The following is a 19,739-nucleotide window of genomic DNA, read 5'->3' on the forward strand; positions in this document are numbered from 1 at the left end:
GAGTGATTTCATGTTCTTCCTACAGCACATAGATATATATTCTGAGGCTGATTTTTTCCTCTTAAGTCCTCTTTCTTTAGGGCCTGTCAGTGTTCCGTTATAGTTTCTCATTCTTTCAATTCTTCGAACTTTCCCTGCTCCCTCTCAGCGTAGAGATGTTGCACTCCTCACCTTCCCTCTTCCCACCTCTCTTAGCCTAGCTGACTTCTACTCACCCGTAAATCAAAGACCACTTACCCCTGGATGCCGTTCAAGACATCTGCTGTGGGCCCTGTCTCTGATATGGACAACCTAAGTCCACTTCTTTCCTCGTACTCTCTTATGAGACCATGTTTCTTTTACTCGGGACCCTTATATAAATTTGGAATTCTATAGTCAGAAATGCAATTATTTCTTTAGTATGTCTCTTCATCTCCCTCACCAGATAGAAAGCGCCATAAGGATGGGCACAGTGTGTGTGTGTGTTCACTCTTGCACCTCCAGAAGTTCATACAGAAAGGGCAAAAGAACTAATTGCATCCAAGAACTATTAGGATGAATACATAAGTAGCAGAGAGAGGTCCCTTTGTCAATACAAGAGCTGACAGACAAGGTAACAAGTGGTTGCAGGAATTAAATAGCAGAAGTGTGTACTTCCTGTCAGAAAGACTCAGGTCCAAAAGAAGTGAGAATAGGTGTAAGCGGGAAGTCATTTTCTTTTGTCCTGTCCCAGAAAAATAGACAAAGTGCTGTTTCCACAGCATAAACAACATTCAGTGGACATTGTTTTACCAACCATGCACTGGTGCTTGTGAAAAAGTCAGGCTCGGCAGTCAAGCTCTGGAGTTACTCTTCTTGTCTTATCCCTTCACTTTCACCATTAACTAATTGAAACATCTTGATTGACAAGATGGGAAGGCAACTTCACAGCATACTTAGGAGAGCAGGCTCAGGAAGCAGGCTGCCTGGGATTAACTCCTAGCTCTACCTCTAATTAGTGTGAGAACAGGAAAAGATCTTCATCACTCTGAACCTCAGTTACCTTGTTTATGAAATGGGGATGCTGACCAGCTCCCTGGGATCATGATGAGAATTAATATAAATTAAGTACCTAGTTCACATCCCAACATGTGTTAAGTTCTCACTATTTTATTAGTGCTCAATTATTAGTAATGGATTAATGGATTAATAATGGAAAGGGAAAAATGGAAACTAGCATTTTTAGAACACCTACTATGTGTCAGGAACTGCCAAAAGTACTTTAGGTCAAGTTGATCCTCATTACAATCCCAAAAGGTGGTTAAAACTTACCTGCAAGGAGGTTATAGATCTTGCCAATTTTCGCAAAGAGAACTGGTATCCAGTTCTCCTGATGTGGGAATGTTGATTCTTTAAGAAGCAGAATAGATTATACCTTGCTGGGACTATTTCTTATAGAATCTATGGTTAAAGGAAATTCCTTACAATGTATTAAGACAATATTTGTATCCATGGCAACTCACTCCACTTGGAAGGCAATGACCATTATTTAGATTTCCCCAAGCACAACCTCAAAGAATATTGAGCTTAACTCATTCACATAGAGGAGAGTCCATAGCTTAGCATCAAAAAGTCCTGGTAGCTTTGGGACTTTAAACCAGTTCCCTTATTTCTCTGAACTTCAATTTCCTCTTTTTTAAAAAATGGGAATGGTAAATAGGGATCCTAACGCCAGCCTTACCTGCCTCATAAAGTTGGACTGATAATTGAATCACTGCCACCTGAAGCGCGGTCTGTCCATGGACCACCATGTGCCCCATGACCACTAGTCTCAGCCCAGCCCACTGAGTCAGAATTTTTGGGGGTGGAGCCTAGGAATATGTTTAAACACTATTCTAGGTGATTTCTTTTGCATGTGAAAGTCTGAGAAGCACAAAATTAAATGATGCAATGGATAAAAAAGCATTTTGTGAATGTTAAAACATTCATGCAAACAAATGTGTTCTATTTCTGTCCAACTTTCCCCACCCGCATTCTCCCTCCTCTTCTCCGTGCTCTCTCCCTTCCCTACTCTACTTCCTCTGTTCCTCACTGTCTCCCAGCCACTTCATCTCCTCCTCTTCCCATCAAACTGAAAATATTTCGTCTATAGAGAGCCTGTACCCTTCTCAGCCTTCATGGTTCTGAAAACAATGGGTGTTTAGATATAATGTCTGATGAATGAGTAAATAGGCAAAGTAACAAATTGAAGAAGGGTGTCCAACTCTGTTAGCATTTTTCTTTTCATACACAAAATCTTACTCTGTCTACATAATAGTTTTCTTCCAGCAAACCTCGTGTGCTTTCATGGGTAACAACTCATGTCTCTTCCCCTTCCCATGATCCTTCTGAAGCAGGCAGAGGCAAGTACCACCCCCACCCTAACCCCACCCCGTTCCCAACCTGACAGATGCTGAGATAGTAACTGAGAGCGTTTGGGTGATTGCCTCATGACATACAGGAAGGAAGAAGAGTAAGAATCAGAGACTGGTATTGAGATATCTCAGCCCCTGGCCCATTGCCCTTCATTTTCAGGGACTTTGCAGTTAGAGAGAACCTAAGATGAACCCCATCTCTCTTCTTTTCAGCAGGAGATCTAGGGAAGGCTATGTAACTTCTTTCTACCTGTATGCTTTGATACTTAAGTTAGAGAGCATTTGTGAAATGCCTAGAGCATGCCAAGTGCCCAATAAATATTACCTCTCTTTCCCCATATTCTTTTGGGCTGACTCCTGCAGACATCATCAGATGTACTTGGCTGTCTGCATTGAACGTATCTTGCTTGCAGCCCACAGAATGTAGTCCTGCCCTTTGATCTGCATTCCTTCAACAGCTGGAGTGATGGGTTTGTTTAAGCTGAAAATGAAAAATATGACCAGCCTAGTTGTCTCAGTATGTGATTCTTGGACTACCTGAATCAGAATCCCTGGATGTCTGTTAAAAATGCAGACTCTCAAGTCCTGCCCAGATTCCCATGGGGTGTATCCTAGAAATCTGTATTTTTTGTAAGCATCCCGGGTAAACCTTACACCCACTCAAGTTTGAGAACCATTGCTCTAGCTCCTTTGGCTTCAGCCTTGATGGTACATTAGAAAGAATTGGAGAACTCTTAAAAAATATTGAAGCCCAAGTTCCTACCCAGGACAACTGAATAAGAATATTTGGGGCCAGGGGCAGACCTCAGATGAGGGTTAGGAAGGATGGTGGAAGTGAAGGTGAGAACAGTAACCAGGCAGACTTCTTTTGCCCTCTAATTAATCCATTAGCATTTAAAGTCATCTGCTGTTGGAGGAAAAAGAAAATGATGGCAAGAAATTATATAAATATATTTTTAATTTTTTTCCCTAAATCAATAGCATAACCTTATCTGTCAATGGCATTTTGAAACGAAGCCCTTTTCTCTCTTTCTGGATTCACTGAAGGTATAAGACCAAAACGAGCTGAAAGTAAGGTTAAGTTTCTTCCTTAAGCTACCTTCCAACAAAGATGCTGTTCTCATATGACCAATGTGCATCGCTGCACTGAGGAACACCTACCTAGCGTTTAAACATCCTGCACTTTTAATTATTATACTAGCATTTTATCAACTGTCAAATTCTGAGAAATAATTTAATATTCTCCCATCTCTATGCCACACATTTATTGATATTCATGAAGTGAGTTCCCCCAGCAGTGTCTAGACTGAATGTCAGTAGGGTCTGCCAAGGGAGATACTTTTCACAGAGGGAAGATATTAATAATGGAATTCAGAAATTATTTTTAATTTTAGTTAAATAAAGGATTAGATGGGACAAGACCACTGTGCCCTCTTAATAGTCTGAGGCATAGATAAATGTAACCAGGCCAAGTCATTTTGAATTTCAAAGATGAGAAATGATCAAGTTAATGTAATTCACTTTTAGCTGATATCATCCTCATAATTATACAGGCCAAAGTCTAGTCTTCTGTGTTACACCAGAGGATTATTTGCTTGTGTCCTTCGCAAAAGGAATAGTGAATTTGGGGAGGTAGTCTCCCACTTTCAAAAACCTGAATTGTGAAAAAGATGGAAAACTGAATTTGGCAGACATCCTTGGCAATAACCTGCTTCTCAAAAAAGAACCTGGGATCAACAAGGATGTATTTGTACAACACAGGGAAATATAGCCATTATTTTATAATAAACTTAAATGATGTATAATCCATAAAAATATTGAGTCACTATGCAGTATACCTGAAACTAATATAATATTGTAAATCAGTTATACTTCAATAAAATAAATAAATAATAGATAGATAGGTGGATAGATAGATAGATAGACAGATAATAGAAAAAAAATAGGCCAAGCTTCATGGTGGGACAAAAAGAGGGAGGACTGCTACATACTTAAGCATCTAACAAAGCCGTTACTACCATTGGGCGTATACAGCAGATTCTCTGCTAAACTTTCTCCAAGCTTTTCCACACTTAACCTTCAAACAACCCCAGGAAATACGCCCAGTTATTACATTTGTGAAGACCTCTGACTCAGAGGGTTGAGTCAATCAACCCTCTCTACAGGCCCCCTGTAGAGGGCCTGTATCTTTATCTCTACAGGCCCCCCCCCTTTAATTTAATTCATTTATCCCTTTTTATTCCACACCCCATTCCCATTCCCCCATTCCACAGATAACCATTCCATTGTATCCACCTGCGTGTTTTGTTTGGATGTGGTCTTGCATAATGTGTACCGTGTGTTTCTTTTTCACTGAAGCTTTGTTTTTAAGTGCCATTGATGTCGCTCTGTGTACCTCCAGCACAAGGTGATATCTGTTAGCTCTATTTTACAAGATGAAGGACCTGAAGCGTAGAACGTAATCTTAATTGCTTACCACAGCAGCCCGTGGATATTAAGTTGTAGAGCTGGTCTCTAGAACTCTCTCCAGAGAGAGTTCTCTTGACTACTCCGCTATATCACTTCCCTTTTTTTGGGATTACGTATTTACTCTTTTTTTAAATTTTTATTTTATATTGGAGTATCATTGATTAACAATGTTGTGTTAGTTTCAGGTGTACAGCAAAGTGATTCAGTTATACGTATACGTGTATCTATTCTTTTTCAAATTCTTTTCCCACTTAGGTTACTAAAGAATATTGAGCAGAGTTCCCTGTGCTATACAGTAGGTCCTTGTTAGTTATCTCTTTTAAATACAGCAGTGTGTACATGTTTATCACTTCTCTTTGAAAACATTATGTTGTTTGTTTTTCACCAGAACCCTGTGAAGTGCAGAGAGGGTAAGTAACTTGTCCAAGATCGCTGTGCTAGATAGTAGCAGAGTTCAGGTTACAACCCACGTCTGTCTGACCCCTGAACCTGTGTGCTTTTCAGTTTTTGATCTAATGACCTATCACTACTAGAGCCTTCTGATTTACCTCACTCTTCAAACTCCTTGCTCTGTCTTATTCTTGTTTAGTGGGATGGAGGAGGGGAATACCTTTTCTTATCAAACAGTACCATATGGGTGATAAGGTGTCTTGTGGAGAGAAGCCTGCTGGGTTGTGTCAGTGCCAATATCACCATGGCAGGTACTAAGATGATTAGTCCCATCTGAACCTATGGGGCAAAGTAAGGGTACACAGGCAGTCTCTCCTCTCAGCGTGAATTTCTGTCAAGGTCTCATGTTGGAATGATGAAACAACCATGGCCTTCTTTCTCCAAGGCTGACGTGATGTAATAGGTCTGGTGACAGGAGGTTTTCCTTTCTGTAGTTGCCCTTGGACTCTTTATGGCTTTATCTACTGGGATTATGTAAGGCTCTTCGTATGCCTTGGCAGGTGGTTCTGGGAACTCAACTGTATTGTCCTTGCTGGTAAACACTCAAGCAGAGTGAAATGAAGCATCAACTCCCCTGAATAACTTCTGAACATCAGAGGTCTAGATCACTGGACCTGGAGTCTAGTTTTGTGGACCAAAGTTCTTGTACCTTGATTAAACTAAAGATGTGAAAAATGCATTTGTATGCTTTTACAACATTTGTCTTCAGCCATTTTTATATCCAGCCAACCATTTTGGATGAAGTGCATTTCTTGACTTCAAAGAAAGGACAGAGAAGACATTGACATTTTAGAAGCGTCAAATGGATTTTTCTAACTCTAATACAACTTTAAAGGGTTGTCTTGTGTGGGAAAAAATGTGATGAATTTTAGAGTAAAATAAAATAAATATCTCAGACTCAGTTCTTCTTTCCAATGTGACCTTGAGTGATTTACTTAACCTTTATTTCCTCAGACATGAACTGGAGGCAATGACATCCATCTTGCAACGCTATTATGAAATACTAAGAGAAACTGCATATAAAACACCTGACACATTATGAGACATTCATTGAATGTTAGGTCATCATCAGAAAGAAGAGACTGGCAAATATTTTAGTGCCTCAGCTCATTTTAAAGATTTTTCTAGTTGAAGTTAAATTATAGATTTTTTTCTTTGCCCTTTCCGTTCATTTCAGTAGAGGACAGCTTAGCTGGGCCTTGCAGCGTTTGGAAGGTCATCCTGTGCATGAATTTGTTTTGGCATTTATTTCTGCCTTCTTTATTTTATTTTATCCACTGCCAAGGGGGCATTTTGATCGTCACAGAAGCCAAGTGAAACGAAGCAGTCCCTCTGAGGGCCATGCATGCAGGAGTTCTGGGAGAATCGCCTCCTTTCTGTCTGTTGAGGGCTGACTTTCTTCCCCTTCATTGTGTTTCTGAGGGATTTTTGATGTTTTCCTGGCCCTGTCAGTTTCATTCCTTGCCTGCCTCATTCACCAACACCACAAGGCTCTATCAGCTCAGACCCAGAAACACGATGCCAGTGTTGTAGAATCCGTTTGGACATGGTAACATCTAGTCTGAGTCTTACAGGGTACTATGACTAAATTATTTTAAAGCCTAAAATGGCTTCTCTGCCTGCCTGACACTTGATTTCATTACTCAGCCTCTTTCCTAGTGATAGGGATTTGGCTCACTGTCCCTTGAAAGATACCAATCACCTGAGCTCCCCTGTCCCCATTAGCTGTACTTTTGATCAGTGGCTCCAGAATGAATCATCTGAAAATTTCTACTGCATTAAGCAGAGCCCCTTTCAAGTTGTCTAGCGATGAAATGCATTATTCAGTAACCTCTGTCCTCTCCAGTGCCCAAAAACATTTGGGAGAAGGAGTGACTCTGCTTTAGAAGAGACTCTGAGAGGATCATATGTTCATAAGAAGCATGTGTTACATTTTGCACTGAAGAGAGGGAAAACATATGTAATAAGTAAGACAAGTTAGAATAAGTTGGTGAGGGATTGAAACCTTAGACCTAGAGCACCGTTCTCTCCCGTGTGGCCCCCTACCAGTAACCCACACACCAGGGAAGTTTGTCCCAAATACAAGAGCACTCTCCTCCCCCTTAAAGATTCTGACTTTGTATGTGGAGTCCTAGAGTTTGCAGGTGATCCTGACACTTCGAGACACTGACACTTCGAGAATCACTAATATAGAGACTCTATATACCTTACTTTCCTCAAGGACCATGTATTAGGTTTCATTGTAAATTTAATTCAATATATTTCCAAATAAAGAAAAAAAATGAAAAGGTTGGTGTGGTAGAAAAGGGGATAAACTTAGAACTTAAGCAGATGTGGTTTTAATTTTTAATTTCACACTCATTAGTGTTGTTTCAGAAATAACTCTTGCTTTCCTCCTTCTGGGAAAAATGTTAGGATTGTATTTCTCTGGCCTCTTGGAGTTAGGTGTAGCCAGGGGGGGAGCTTTGTCCAACAAAATATGAACAGTGGTGTCTGACAACATTTGAGATGGGGCTGGTCAGCCTAGATCCCGGAGCGGCTATGATGAGCAGAGAACTCTTGCTAACCTGCAGTGGACATATACAGTGAGTGAGGAAGAAGTGTTCATTGTTTTAAGACATTAACATTTGGGGGTTGCTTTTTACTGCAGCAGGACCTAACCTAACCTTATTTATAAACACTAACTCACTATGTGACCTTAGGCAAGGTAGTTAAGATCCCTGAGCTTCATTATCATCTCAACTGAATGAAAAATGCAATGTCTGTGATTAAAGGTTACTGGGAAAATTAAAATTGTGTAGAAGAGGCCAGCCTAGTTCCTGACACATACTAGGCAATGACTGCGTATTGGTTTCTTTCCTTGTCCCCGCAGTCTTTCTCACCAATATGGGCATACTTTTGTTCATAAAGAATAAACCCTTACAATATTTATGAACGTGTTCCTAGTAGTATCCTACGTCCAATAGGAGCTTCTTACAAATAAGTAAGATTTTTGAAAGGACACTTAAGAAGATGTAAACATGTATTCCATGACATCAAGCAGTTCAGTCAATCAGTCAGAGTAACAGGATCTTGAAATTGGAATATTCATTGAAAATTGAGGGCAATCATGCCATACACACAGATTGACACATACTGGGATGAATTAGACAAATAAGGCAATCTCTCTATTTTCAAGAAGCTAATGGTCTAGTTCGGGAGGCAGAAAAAAAAATCAGAATTGAATGAACTTACACAGTGATGCTGGTGCAGTATTACAGGTATGCAGAGAGCAGTGGGAACAGAGGAGAAAGAATGATGAATGTACAGAGGTAGCCAATGATGACTTCATGAAGACTGTACTTAGTCTGAGCCTTAAATGACAAGAAGATGCCAGGCCAGTGCAGGAGGAAGAAAAAGGCACTCCAAAAAGAGGCAAAGATATGAATGGGCGTGCTTTGAAGAATGGTGGACCATAGGGTCTAGAATTTAAAGAAAGAAATGGCCATCAAATTGTAAAAGATGAGGGATGCAGGTATATTAGATCAGACTGTGATACTTGGAAACATGGCTAAGATTCAGCTAGAAAAATGACGTAATCAAACTTGTGTTTGGGAATAAAACCTTGGATAAATTACTGAGACAGGGAGCACATTTGATAGGTTATCAGAATTTCCTGTGGGAGAAATGATGAGAACTTGAGTGTGGCAGTTACCCTGGGAATAAAGATAAAGAATAGAGATAAGAAGTTAGACTAAAGAGCTAAATCTGGGTAGAATCAAACTGATTATGTTATCATGTTTAACATATCAAATTGACATGTTATACTGAATGTGAGAGACAAAAAGAAGTTTACAAATACAGTTAAATTTCCTAACTGGAGCAAAAAGATGGATGATGTTGACATAAACCAAGACAGGAAACAAAGAAAAAACAAACAAACAAAACAAAAAAAACCTCTTAGGTTGGGAGTAATATAAATTCGGTTTGGGGTTTTTTATAAAATTATTATGTAAAATATAAAAGTATGTAAAATGTATAAGCAAGTTATGAATCATAGTAAGGAAAAGAATACTTGTGAACTCACTACACAACTAGAATGTTACCAATAATATTGATGCTTTTTTCCAATCCCATCCCACCATCCAGAATCATTCCCTTCTTTTCAGGTTTTACCATTTACATAATTCTTACACAATAAAATGTTTAATTTTTCTATAACAGATAGGATTTCATAACTTAATTATTTCACTCAATTGTATTGTTATTATTATTTGAGCTTTATCCAAGTTGATTTAATAGCTATCCTTTATTCATCTTCCCTGCTGTGTAACAGTATATTGACTGGCTGTACTGTCAGTGTCTATACATTGATATATATGCGATGTATATATTGACAGTACCATCAATATATGTATATATATGATAATACAGTTTCTGTTTATATATAAGTTGTATATACTACAGACTATCCCCACTTCAGCTGATGCACATAAATTATTCCCAGTTATTTTTCTATTGCAAATAATATTGCTATACATATTATTCTGCATATCTCCTGGTTTTGATAATTTTGATCCTGAGGAACACATCCAGGTGTTCTAAAGGTCAAGGGAAACATCTGAGATAAATATATGAAGCTGAAAATCTTTGAGGAATGATAAGTGGTACTTAGAGACCACCAGCTTGATTGATATGATTCAGCATAAGCATATAGAAGAAGGCCGAGCTTTGAAATCAGAGTCCTCATAAACACTAACAATTAATATATGAAAGTATGAACATTAAATGAGTTGTCTAAGAGTAAGAGAATAATCAAGAGAGAGTCATAGAAGGGAAGTCACTGGAGGAGACTTTAAAGAAAGGTATAGCCTATACTTTGGAAAGCAGAGAACATTGGGGTGGATTTGTTTATTGTAGCATCATCATCAGTGACTTAGTGAATAACAGTTCATGGAAGAAAAGAGGAGAAAATCAGACAAAGAATGAATGCAAGATGAGGAACCATTACCAGGAGATACTAGTTTTTTTTTTTTTTTTTTTTTGAGATACTAGTTTTGAAATAAACTTGTTTGTTAAAGGGAAATTAGAGTTGGACCAGAAGGTTAAAGAATAATGTGGTTCAAGGAAATATTTTGAGAGACATGAACATATTTATGGATGCAGGGAAAAAAATTGCTATTTAAGAATCATGGGAGAAATGGAAAAACTGCTATAGCTCTGTCCTATAACAACAAAAACAACATTAGAGAAGATACATTGCTTGCTCTCCACATACACTCTTCTAAATCCCTTGTATTTAGTCTTCACAGCAATCCTAGAAAGAAGATATTTTATTATTTCTCTTTTTATTATTACTCCAGCTGCTTTGTTGAAAATACAATGCAGGGGACCTAGAGTAGAAGAAGGGAGATAGAAGACTGCATAAATGTAAGTTCAAGATGATGGTAAATTGAATGAAGAGGAAGTAGTAAGAAGAGGTTGGACTTGAGATGGTTTTTGAAGGTAGAGCCAGTCAGATCATTGATAGGTCAAGGGTAGGCCGTGAAGTAGAGAAATTAACGATGACTTCAAGCTTTTTGGACTGAATAACTAGAAGGATGGAGTTGTTATTTATCAAGATGAAGAGGACTATGGGAAAGCAGTTTGGGGTGGAGGAAGATGAGAAGCAAGGTTTTTAATATGCTAAGTTTGAGATGCCTATTAAACACTCAAATGGAGATGGAGAGTAGGCAACTGGATGTACAAATCTAGAGTTCAGGTGAGAAGTTTAGGCTGGAGATATAAATGTGAGAGTCAGTGTATAGATAATATTTTAAATCATGAGACCAGATAAGATCACTAAGGGGGTTAGTCTAGAGAGTGAAGAGGTGAGGTCTAAAAATTGAGCCCTGGGGTAGAGAAGATGAGGAGGAACCAGAAAAAAAACAGATTGAGGAGGAGGAAGCATCTAGTTAGGGCATGGACGAAAAGAGTGGTTCCTGGGAGCAAAACGAAGAAACTATTTCTAGGAGGAGGAAGAAATTAACTGTTTCAAAAGCTTGAGTTCACATATGAAGAGGACTGAGAAATGACCATTGAATGTAGCAGTGACCAATTGTTAAATTGAGAGTGTCAATTTCTCCATTCTGATGACTGACTATAATTCCAAAAAAGCAGGAAAAAAGACTACATTCAGCTCAGTGGAAGCACTTTTTTTCTCCTGTGAGTCAGAACCTTTAGTTGGTTCATTGATCAGAAGAGTTATACTTCACTTATCTTTTGATGTAGATCTAAAGTTTTTCTTTGCATAGAAATAAGGTGCCTAAAAGCAAATATTTGTGTTTCTATTTCCTTAAGTTATAGAAGAACATGAAGACACCTAAAGTCATTTTAATGCAGAATATGTCTAGATTCTTTACAGACCCATCCAAATATTCTACAACTGTGTTACCTATACCTGTGTCAATAGGAAAAAAAAAAAAAAGACAAACCACGCTTATTGAGTCTTTCCAAAAGGTTCATCTTAGTTTTCATGGAAACAATTCTTGTTATTTTTGTACCTATATTTTATCAATTTATAAATAAGTGCAGGCTTCCCTGGTGGCGCAGTGGTTGAGGGTCCGCCTGCCGATGCAGGGGACGTGGGTTCGTGCCCTGGTCTGGGGGGATCCCACATGCCGCGGAGCGGCTGGGCCCGTGAGCCGTGGCCGCTGAGCCTGCGCGTCCGGAGCCTGTGCTCCGCAGCGGGAGAGGCCACAACAGTGAGAGGCCCGTGTACCGCAAAAAATAAATAAATAAATAAATAAATAAGTGCAACATGAATACATAGGTTTGGGAACAAACACAATTCTCTCTTGGTGAGGCTGGTGGAAGTAAAGGAGAATTAGAGACTAGCTGTTTGCTGGCCCGGAATGTCGAGCATGCCATGGGTAGCAGCCAGCACATTTTAGTACCAGGAGAGTAGAAAGTTGCTAATTTCAAGAGAAGAAAATGGAGTCTATTGAGGAAATATCCTAAATTGTATTCACTTACAATTTATACACTAACGTTCTGATTTATAAAAATAAAAATGAAAAAGAAATCAGCAACAGTAATTTTGTTGTCCTTGCCCTCACATTGTCTCCTGAAACTTAAATCCAATCCTCTTACAGATCCCAGGACTTCCCTCCTCTTCCCTCCTGTAGGAAGCCTCCCACTTGGCAGGTGCTCACCCTCCGAACACGTGGCTAATGTGCTTTTCAGTTATCATTCCTGGATCATTAATTTCCAGTCTTCTCTGTTTTATTCTACATTTGAAGTGTAAGCTTCTGAAATGTAAGGTCTAGGCCAGTCTTTTATTCGTAGGACCATGAAGATATGGTCTCATTTATAAGTATACATTTTATTAAGTATATTTGTTATTAAAAAAACTAACCAACATCCACATGCATTTTATGCTTTATAGTGTACAAAACACTCTCACCCCTCCCTTATTCATCAATCTAATAAATCATTATTGCACAATTTCTGGGTGCCCTACGTGATCCTCTACCTAGTCAGAGAGAGAAAAGGCCTCTCTGAGAAAGTGACATATAAACCAAGACCCAAATGTAGAAACACGCAGACTTGCGGTAGAGAAGAGAAGTATTCTTCAGATCCTCTAGTGGGATTGAATGGAGCATGTTGGAAACACAGTAATAAAGTATATTGAGTGGAGGGAGAGTGGGAAGAAGTGAGGACAAGTGGGCGAAGGGGAGGTAGGTCCAGGTAGGCCCTGGTAAACATTTCTATTTTATTCTAAGGGAAATGGGGAACTCTTGAAGTGTTTTAGGGAAGGGAATGACATATTCTAATTCACACTTAAAAGTTCATCCTGGCTTCTGATTGGAGAATGATAGAAGCTAGAAGATCTGTCAGCAGGCTAATGTGGATGAATCTCACAGACCTGTTGAAGCCAGACATGAAAGAGTACATCCTGTACTATACATTGATGTCTATACATTGTAGATATACAATATTCTAGGCATTGATTTGTGTGGTGTTTACCAGTAGTCCAAGCAGGAGAGGATGGTGGCTGGACTAGTGTGGTTGAGGCCTTCAATTTGTCTAATTCTTATTGCAGACTTTTAAACAGGGAGAGAGGAATGAGGTTATTCTTCATGTTATAGAGATAAAGAAACAAGTTAGAAGGACCAGATGCCCTACTTCAGATCACAAGCTAGTTGCAGTGGACCTAGGTCCCAAGTTCAAATTATTCTATTTATTTTATTAATTAACAAAGTTGTATGTATATAGATAAAAGTATGTCTATAGACATACTTTTATATATTTATATATACACACATACTTCTATACAAAAGACTTTTACTCAACCATAAAAGGGGAAAAAATGAAAAATAACTGGACATGTAACAACATGGATCAATATATATTACATATATATGTGTATACTTGCCAAAACTCATTGATTTTTTTAAAAATTCGTAATATATAAATGATTTACTAAGCATATAGGGTCAAAATATGACAGTGCTGAGCTGAGAGTCCACGTTTTCTGAAGTCAGGTAATAAAGCCATAGATCTTGGGCCTGAAACTACTGAAAAATCCTAGCTTCTGACCCCTGATCAAGTGTCATGACATGCTAGTAACCAGGTCTAACCCTCTTTGGAGATATGAGTAATAAAGCCTAGAACTCAAAGATATGTCCCACACGGACAATATAAACATCCTTCTAGAACAAGAAAACCTATGCTGGATATTGGAGAATTTTTCAGGGCAACAGAATGATTTTAGGTCCTGGACCATGTGAGAAAACTTTTCTAAGAAGTGCTCTCAAGATCCAGAATGAGACAAAGAACCAAGACAGTTTAAAATAAGTCTTGTAAAAGGACTGCGTTAGCTTATCAGAATTTAGAGTCATTCTGATGACACCTTTGACAATCGTGTCCACATGATTGATGCTGCTGAGCTGATAATAGGACATGATGCCCTTAGAGGAATGGCATTTTGGCAAAACGCAATATCTTCTGACTAACAGTTCATTTTTTATAAGATTCTATTCATGGGTTGCATACTTATACAATCTCATTAGCCTGCCATTAATCATTTCTAAGTCTGTCTATATTATATAATTTTCAAGGTCTGAATCTGCATTTATGAAAACAGTGTGCTACATTTGTATAGGATTTTGGTTTACAAAGCATTTGGGGCCTGAATCCTGAGACAACCAGGAGGAGATGAAAGGTGCTGGCTCCTTTACCGTATCTATACTTCCTTGGGGGAGCTAGAGCCGTGGAGGCGGGGTGCATCCCGAGAAATCTCAGCTTGAGTGATACCTGAACAACTTAAGGGATGGAAATGGTCAAAGAGGCTGGCTTTGAAGGTGATATTTTTGTGAGCATCTAAGCTCTCTAATACTGTGATTTCGTTATTCATTATAAACTAACTAGTACTCGATAATGTCACATCTCACGTTAGAATACATTAGGGAGTATCCTTGACACAGGTGTGAGCAACCTACAGGCATAAAGTGAACTCTTACCTTGTCCTGTGGTATTTGCCTTATGCACAACATTCCAAACCAGGAAGCTCCTGCTAACTTTAAAAATGGATGGATCGGAAGGTGAAAACAGAAGAGAATTAATGAACTGCTAGACAGAAGGCATCCAGGTTACCAGAAAACGCACGTGGGACAGAGCCAGAAAACTAAGTCTTATTCTGGTTCTGGTTCTTTAAGTTATTCAGACCCAGCATGGTAATTCATTTTATTACTCTGTATTAATTTACTATGGGTGTTGTAACAAAGTACCACAAATTGGGTGGTTCAAACAGCAGTAATTTATTGTCTCATGGTTCTGGAGGCCAGAAGTTCAAAATCAAACTTTCAGCAGGGTTGATTTCTTCTTTTTTTGTTTTTAAATTATAACTTAATTTTTTCCAGTTTTATTGAGGCATAATTGACAAATAAAAACTGTGTATATGTAAGGTGTACTATGCAGTGTTTTGGTGTATTTATACATTGTAAAATGATTATCACAAAGTAATCAACATTTCCATCACCTCACATAGTTTCCATTTGTCTTTGTGTGTGTGTGTGTGTGTGTGTGTGTGTGTGTGTGTGTGTGTGTGTGTGTGTGGTGAGAACACTTAAGATGTACTCTCCTAGCAAATTTTAAGTATACAATTCAGTATTATTAACTATAGTCACCATGCTGGACATTAGCTCTCCAGGACTTATTCATACTGCATAACTAAACTTTGTATTCTTTGACCAGCATTTCTATATTTCCCCTATCTTTCAGCTCCTGGAAACTACCATTCTACTCTCTGCTTCTCTGAGTTCAGCATCTTGCTACTGTCACCAGGGTTGGTTCCTTTCGTGGGCTGTGAGGAAGGGACTTTTTCCAGGCTTTTTCCTTGGCTTACAGATGGCCATCTTCTCCATGTTTCTCCTCATACTGTCTTCTCTCTGTGCACATCTGTGTCCAAATTTCCCCTTTTTATAAAGATACCAGTGATGTGAGTTCAGTCCTACCTTAATGGCCACATTTTAACTTGATTACCTCTGTAAGGATCCTGTCTCCAGCTAAAGTCACATTCTGATGTAGTGGGAGTTAGGACTCCAAGATATCAATCTGGGGGACACAATTCAACTTTTAATATATTATGATCATTTGTTCTGAGAAATAGGTATTTTTACCTTACATTGTTATTTTAAAATTGGTCAATGTATGTAAAAGCACTTATAGTAAGCTGAATATTTCTGGATGAAAATAAGGCAGTAATGAGATAGCTACAAAGATACATAATTAGAGCTCTCTCTACTGCGAACAAGCATGTGCCTGGCCGAGTCCTATTAACTCATTAGTCTTTACAGTCTCCCGTGGAGAGAGATGGTAGCGCTATCCTCGTTTTCAAGATGAGGGAGCTGAGATACAGCAGCCTTGAGGAACTTGTTAAAACCACAAAGTTTGTAGGTGGTGTGGTCATTTGCAAGCCATTCCATCACAGGTCATAGCCTTCAGGCTTAATCCTACCTCCCCAGTACAGTTATTAGTAATAGAATCAACTTTAAATTTTCAGAATGAATATTGTTACAAAGATAAAAAGAGATATTAAGGAATAAAAGTAGAAATCATTTCTATAGACAACCAGGTAAGTGGGAACATAGTTGAATATGTGTTCATATGGCAGATAGATAAATGTAGTGCTGTATATAGAGAAGTAGATTAAAATAGGTGAGTAGAGAAAACTATTAACTTTTGTTTTTCTTGCGGTGAAATTCCAATTAAAGCAGTAAAGTAGAGTGGCAAAGAGCAAAGTCTTCCTTCCCGGATTCAAATCCTGACCACACCGTTTATGAACTTTGTGATTCTGGTCATGTTACTTCTGTGCCTCACTCCTCATCTTAAAAGGTGGGGGTGAGGTAAAAGTACCACTTTCTAAGGTTGTTATGGTATCAAACATACTAATATTTGTAAAATACTCAGGAAAAACTGCTTGGCGTAAAGTAAGCTACAGAATCAAGGAAGGTAGTTCCAGGGCAGGAATAAAACTTGAACTTCAAAATTCTTATTTGAACCCTCCCCTATCTCTAACACCCACCTCATATCTTGATCAAAGGATAACTGAGAGATAGTTAATGTAGTATAGTAAACTAGTAGCAGTACTTCAACCTGCAAATAAGTTGGGATTTTTCTAAAGAGAAGGGAAACTATTTTAGGACCTACTCTGTTCAGGGCTTGTATATACGATACACATATGTATATGCTATCTCATCCCTCAGTGGTTCAGAGGGCATAAGCTGTTAATAAACCTACTTTAGAGATGATTAAACTGAGACTTGCCCAGGGTTATACAATCTTTGACTCAGGTGCTATACCCACGTCTGTTCTATCACAAGGCCTGTGTTACTTCCCACTGAATCAAGTAATCTGAATTACAAGACACATATTCCTTTCTTTGTATCTCTTCTTTAAATCCGAAATCATGGATACTATTACTCCCAAAGCACTTGAATTGATCCTGTACATCACCGAGAGATTAAATTACAAGTTATTGAGTTGAAAATAGTAATTTCTTCCTCCAAAGAGATGGCATCTTACAATTTTTCTGACAGCTTTTTCCCTTTCCTAGTGAACCATCATTGGGGACTACCCAGAGAAACCTATAACTGCAGATTCCTGATTAATCTATTCTCTTTAAATACTGCTTGATGATGACAGAATGGTCCATGGGGACAGTTTTGCAATGGATGTTTTCGACAACGATAGGAACACAGAACTAAACAGAGTGTCAGGAGACATTTGATGCAGTAGAGACGTCTGGTCTGTTTTTGCAGCAGAATTAGCATAAGATTATCATCTGATTACTATTATCACCTCAGAAATCATTGGAACCCATAAGGATATCTCTGACTGCAGAGGTGGGAGGAAACCCTGATGGAGGGAAAGGAGACTTCAGCCTCATAGTTTAATTTTAGAGAATAAAGCGTTTGTGTCCCCTAATCTAATCTTGATGTACTCCGTCTAGTCCAAGGCATATGAGCATTTAGGGAAAGGATTGTGAGAGGCAAAAGAAGCTGAAGCACTTTGGACTGAATCAGAGAAACCAGAGGTAAATGTTCCAGACTGATGGCTCAAAGGAAGACACATGTTTTAATGAAAGGGGCCATCTTATACAAGAAGAACCGTATATGCCCATGAATGAGCAAAGGGAATTCCAAACATGAGTACCTAAAGGAGGATGAAGCCTCCCAGGGGTCTGGGAAAATGCTAGGTGATACTGAGTTTTAGTCCCAACTTGATCCCTGCAAAATCCTAGGCAAGGTCCATCTCCATTCTGCTGGAGCTTCTGAGCCTCATTTGCAAAACCCAGGGCTTGCATGAGGTAGGCTCCCAGGACTCAGCCACTTCTAACTTTCCTGCCTGCTGTGGCTTAGCAAAAAGAGCTTCCAAGATCTAAAAAAGCTTTCTGGTTTGGCTCTTCAGAACTAAGTTTCCTCAAAAACAGGGAATCATGATTTTTCTTACATCTTTCAAAATTTAAGTCTAATTTCAAATACGTAGTTATGTCCTGGCATTTTTTGACTAAATGGATTTAGTATCAAAAACTCTAAGTTCAAAGCCCAGATGTAAGTGCTATGAGCACGTTATTCAATCTTCCGCAGCCTCAGTTTACTCATCTGTGAAAGGGAATGATGAGATATGTCTACCTATAAAATAGTGGGGAAAGGAAAGATCATTAACGTTATCTTTGTACTGGTCCACTATTATGTGCCAGGGGTTTAATCCTCACCATCTTATTTGATTCTCACAGCAACCCAGTGAAGTAACCACTGCCTCAAATGCCAATTTCCAGGAGGAGTGTCTTGCTGACACGTAGAGAGATTGGAGCTAGGACTCCCAGCCATGGGTGGGCGATTCCAACGTTCAGGATCTTCTACAACATAGCAGTCTTCATCTCAACAGAGTGAAATGAGTTAAGCAGGGTGACAGCACTTTATACATCGTGATATGCTTCTGCTGTGTCATATAGTGACCATAGAGCATGGTCCTTGGGGTCAGACTGACCTGAGCGCTTTTGCCATTTACAAATGCCACCCTTGGACAAAGCTTTAAAGGCACATTAGCCTCAGTTTATTTCGTGTCTAAATTGGAGAAATTAATATCTTTTTAATCCCGTGGCTTTAGCTAAAGGTTTATGTAATAGGGAAGGTTTCCATTCTCTTGGCCTCCTCGTCTTCATATACGGGGAGTTTGGGTAAAGTTTTACTGCTGGCTTCCATCAGAAGCTCCACTATCAATCCCAATAAGGCGTGACTTCTCTGAGTGAGTGAATGTGGGAGAAGAAGTCGGACACCCAGTCCTCTCTCTCTTCTCTGCCCCATCTCCCCCTCTCTCTATCTCCTTCTTTCCCTCTCTTCCCCCTGTCCTCCCCCTCCACTCTCTCTCCAGGGGGACCAGCCCTTCTCCTCAGCCACATGGTACTTGGACAGCCCAGGCTCAACCTCAGCAGGAAGAGCTCAACTGACCAGCTGAGGCAGTGCCTGAAGGACCAAGTCTAGTGAGTTCAGGGGTGAAGTTCACGGCTAGATGGCTAAAGCCGTGTCCTCAGATCAGTCATAGGTAACAACACTGACATTAAAACAGAGAAAACAAATAAGGTCCTTCTGTCTGTTTCCTGGGTTTTATTTCTCATTTGGTTCCAAACTGGGAGACAAGGATATATATTTATTGTACCTTTCCCACAGCCTCAACAGATTAAATGAGTTACTACATAAAAGCATCAATCATAGTGTCTGTAGCATTATCAGTATCTGTAAATGTTAAGTATGACTCTCAGGCTTGGCTATGTGACTTCTTGGGTTATAGGCACCAGAGGAATTCCTGGAAGGGCAGGAAGGATGGCAGTGGGGTGGGAGTGCTTGGAGGATGGGCTGCTGTGTGGCCCATCCATATAGCAGGTACTTTGCAAACTGCATTAACTCTGCTTTTTTCTAAGAGTAG

The sequence above is a fragment of the Phocoena phocoena genome, chromosome 17 (assembly GCF_963924675.1).
Source record: "Phocoena phocoena chromosome 17, mPhoPho1.1, whole genome shotgun sequence".
In the NCBI taxonomy this organism is placed as follows: domain Eukaryota; kingdom Metazoa; phylum Chordata; class Mammalia; order Artiodactyla; family Phocoenidae; genus Phocoena; species Phocoena phocoena.